General features: G+C 42.4%; 1 pseudogene; it reads left to right on the top strand.

Moving 5' to 3' along the window:
* Positions 1-2,311: 2,311 nt before the first annotated feature.
* LOC147443216 (T-complex protein 1 subunit beta pseudogene) lies at positions 2,312-2,903 on the top strand (annotated as a pseudogene).
* Positions 2,904-4,860: the final 1,957 nt, after the last annotated feature.

Consider the following 4,860-nt stretch of genomic DNA (forward strand, 5'->3'; position numbering starts at 1 on the left):
TTTTTGCTCAGCACCCCCGCGCACACCTACCGAGCCCAAGCACGCTCGTTTTTGCCTTCCTCGCCTCTGCTCACTCCCCTCAATAGGGGCGGATCCTGCGGGTGCAAGAGGTTCGATGGTGCCTGCTAAGCGGCCATGCTAGCACAACCAAGCCTGGGCTTTGTATTTTCCCGTGCTTGCATGAACATGCAAAAAAGGTGCAGATGAGGACCACGCCCTGCCCTGAAAAACATGAGGCTCTTGATACCAATGTAAGACAAGTGAAGCTAGAGCCTGAAAGTCCACCACCCAACCACCCATTATGTAGGCAAGCCCCTAGCCCTTTGCCCTAGTTGGACTCCCCGTTCCACACCGCCTAGCCCGGCCCTGCCCTTGTCTAGTCCGGCCTTGCCGGTGTCTTGACACAACTATAGCGTGATATGTTTAGGGGTCTCCTCAAGATAGGTCAAGGCACTTGTAAGAGGAGGTGGTTGGGTGAATAAAGCATGCTCTAGTCCCTCATACCTTTTAGTCGTATCAGAGCTTCATTGATTCTTCTTCTTAGAGGTTCACTGCACAGGAAACCGGTCGGAGCTACTCTTACCTTGATTGTGTAATATAAATTTTGACAATGAAGGAAGGTGAGTTATTCCAAACTAGGAGAAAAGGGATCTCTTAGAGAAATAAGTTGCATGCTGACTAATTTGATCAACTAGCCATGAAGAGATTGGAACCAAGCCTAGAGCCATTTGGTATTTGAAACAGAGAGAGAGAGAGAGAGAGAGAGAGAGAGAGAGAGAGAGAGAGAGAGAGAGAGAGAGAGAGAGAGAGAGAGAGAGAGAGAGAGAGAGAGAGAGAGAGAGAGAGAGAGAGAGAGAGAGAGAGAGAGAGAGAGAGAGAGAGAGAGAGAGAGAGAGAGAGAGAGAGAGAGAGAAGGCTATTTGAAGGTCCTCAAGGGAAAAAGTACATTGCATGTGCTTCTCTTCCAAAGGCTATGTGAAGGTCCTCAAGGGAAAAAATACATTGCATGTGCTTCTCTTCCACGACATTCTCACAGTACATCTCTCTCTCTCTCTCTCTCTCTCTCTCTTTCTGTATAACTTGTGTATGTGTGTGTGTGTGTGTGTGTAGGGTAGGTATGCATAGGTGATAAATCCACTTGGTGAGGGGTTAGGATTCATTATGTCTAAAGCGAGTAGAACTCAAATAGAAGAGCTACGACCAACCTAGGCCCCACGATCCATGCAAGGAAGATACGTATGTGCTGAGGCAATTTAAGTTCCATGCTCTATTCCTAGATACTATTGGCAACTACTCATGGGGATTAGAGGGAACAACTAGAAAGAGAGTAGCTTCTAAGGATGTAGATGCTTGTAAAGTCTACAATCGTTCAGGTAGATGCAGTAGCTTTGCACCCGTGGTATAGCCAACACTATGGGGCTGGCTTGGGATATATGAAGAGAGTTGTCGATGCCAAGAAAGAAGCTAATCCCATCTCAAGGATCAATTTCCAAGTGGATGCCTTTTGGCTTGCACATCATGTTGTCCTCGCCAATGTGTGTGAGCTGATGGCTACATTCTTGAAAGGAAAGAATTAGAATTCCATCATAAAAGCATCCAAAGCAAAACACATCAAACGAGTTACATATCTGATTGACTCCTTAATGCTTGAATTTAATTGGGCCTTGGTGACCTATTTAAATATATCATTTGAGGATCTTTGTGCAAGGAAAACTGGAGCGATTAGCTGTTTGGGTGGGGGGCAGCCTTGCCTCTATGTATTTGTATTTTTGGTGGAATGATGTTCATGCATCATTCTTCAAACCACCAACATCAATAAAGATATAAAAGCAGATGTGAAACCATTAATTTCCATGAGCAAGGAGTGTTTTACAATAAGAACTTTGTGTGCTTTAAATAGTCATCAAGATCGATCAATCCAAGGTGGAGCGTTCTCTCTTGAAGTATTGGCAAGTTCAAAACAACCCTTCTGCTCCTATTTCCTGCTTGATGCTTTTGTTTTGTATCGTAGTGGTTCATGATTGGCTTGCTCAAAGTGATAGCTTAATCAACTTAAGTAGGAAGTCATCCAATTTATGTTGCCAATTCATGTTGGATACCAATTCAAACTCTTGGACTCTTGGAGCTCAAGATGCTCCAAGCCCAACTGCGACATAATTTTATCTATCCTTTTGTTTCTAGTTGCAATAACACGTGGCTAGATACTGTCTATTAATGGCGTCAACCAATAAATAGTTCCCTTCAACAAAACCAAGGCTCATTATGACAAATTTTTTTCTTTATATGTTGAGAAGATCAGATTTCCTAACGAATGACTAATTTATATTTCGTTGGAGTTGAACTAGGCCAAGCTTGCACTATTGTGTTAAGGGGAGCCAATGCTCATGTTCTTGACAAGGCAAAGAGATAATTTCTTGATACATTGTGTATGCTTCAATAGACTGTTAACAAGATGAACATGTTCTTTTAGGAGCTGGCTAGCTTGAAGGCTTTTGAGGAGCTTGCCTGAAGTCTTGACATCTCGAGGAGTTGGACAAGAAGATACCAAGAAAGAATTGTCTTGCTATTGAATCATATGCAATTGCTCTCAAGGCCATCCCCACCATTATTGCTAGCAATGTTGGACTTGATAGTACAGATCTTGTGACTCAATTACAAGTAGAGCATGCTAAAGAAGACAATACAATTGGAATAAATGTTATCTTGGCTGTTGTTGGCAAAAAAGAAGCTGGGTATATTTCAATCTTAGAAAGTAAATCAAGGATAATGTTAACTTGAGCATGGTTGGTGATGCAGAGAAATCGGGTTTATTTTAATCTTTCAAAATAAAGCAAGCTATCCTGCTTTTGAGAGCGGATGATATCATGAAATGTGCTCCTAGGTATTGAGAGGAAAGAATGTAGAAATTGAAAGAGGTGTATCCAAGAATCATTATTGCCTCTTCTCCATGTTGTGAAGTTATGAGTGAAGTATGCTTTGGAAGTCTTGTGCTTTCAATAATGTGATAGAAGACATTGTGAAGGACCTGTTGACCTTAATAGGCATCTTGTTAGTAAAAAAGAGTTTACCAACAAGGTGGGTTGTGTAATATTGTTTTGATGAGAGACGTACTTGGTGTGTACACACACACACACACACACACACACACACACACACACACACACACACACACACACACACACACACACACACACACACACACACACACACACACACACACACACACACACACACACACACACACACACACACACACACACACACACACACACACACACACACACACAGAGAGAGAGAGAGAGAGAGAGAGAGAGAGAGAGAGAGAGAGAGAGAGAGAGAGAGAGAGAGAGAGAGAGAGAGAGAGAGAGAGAGAGAGAGAGAGAGAGAGAGAGAGAGAGAGAGAGAGAGGGGAGGGCACCAGTTCTGAACTCGTATCTTAGGCCTGTGTGATAGGTAGCATTCTCTCCTGCAATGCATTAGACAAGTTCTAGTTGTCAAGGTATAATGACCGGCCAATCACAACAAGGGTGATCACAGAGGGCAAGGAAAGTGATTGTGAAAATAGAAGATTGTGGCTTGCATGTTCTGGACATGATGGAGGAGTTGATGAGATTGAAGAGACATAAGGGGGAGTTGGAATGAGAGTTAGAAGCTTTTGGTGTAGGTGGTGGACGGATGAGATCTTATGCCAAAAGATGGATAGGTTCTATCAAGTATGCATGTGCAGGTGCATTTTGAAAGACAACATCAATGCACTTTAACCAAAGCTAAACAATTGATTCCTATCTACAATGAAGCCTTTGAATTCAAAATCTCGATGATATACCAGATGAGTGCTTGGGTATACAATCACAAGAAACTTAAGCAAAAGCAAACCCTTGGGCAGATTTGCATCTCATTACTCTTTTGCCAAGAAAGGTCCAATCTTGGTAATGGGTGCTGGTGCATACTTAATGGTCAAATTTTCACAGATAAAAAATGTCGTGTTTCTAGCTCCAGTATAACTTCCCAAAAAGTATATATTATTATGCTTGTAGTTAGAGATATCCATTCTTTTTTGGGCAGCTACAACTCAGCTTGATAATTGTGGAGAAGAGGTATAACCACATACTAGTGGTGTCCAGGTGGTTTGAGCTAGAGAGAGTGGAATAACCAATGGGAGATTTAGGGGTTGATTCCATTGAAGGCTTTGCTTTGATAATGGATATCATGTTATTGGTAAGACAACTTATATGGGCTCTGAGCATAGGTCTAATGGTCAAACATCTATTAAAAAAACTCTTGGGAGTCCTTGAAATTGGGATAATGGTGCCCAAACTCTACTGCTCGTGAAGACTAAAGATGTGAAGTGACCTATCAACGCTTATTGTGAATCCAAGTATTGGCTGAAATGTATTTGAACATGCATGCCTTGATGGAATGAGCAATACACATGGGAGGACTATGGACCATGCATAGTGCTTACGATGGCTATGTTTGATACTCCATACAAGCAACATGGTGAGAAGTGGACCACAAATATGTTTGTATAGGGAGTATCCACATTAAATCCTTTCATGTGTGTAACAGCAAAAAAGGTGTCGGGAGGGGTCGGAGTTGCATGGGTAGGTGTTGCTGCTTTGGGGGGGGGGGGGGGGGGGGGGCAGGCATTTGATAACAACGATTGGTGTGCTCCTTCTTTCCCTCTATTCAATCGGCTGCAATTGATATAACATATGGAGGGCGTGGAGAGAATGGATCACTAGTATAGAGAAAGCATGTGTTTAGTATAAGTTGTATTTATTTATACTCTCTTGGTATGTCCTTTCACCTATAGTCGCACTAGAAAGTGGCTAGATGATGTTTTCCCATGGCACTTGT

This window comes from Adiantum capillus-veneris, chromosome 14 (assembly GCF_014529385.1).
Source record: "Adiantum capillus-veneris isolate H3 chromosome 14, ASM1452938v2, whole genome shotgun sequence".
NCBI lineage: Eukaryota > Viridiplantae > Streptophyta > Polypodiopsida > Polypodiales > Pteridaceae > Adiantum > Adiantum capillus-veneris.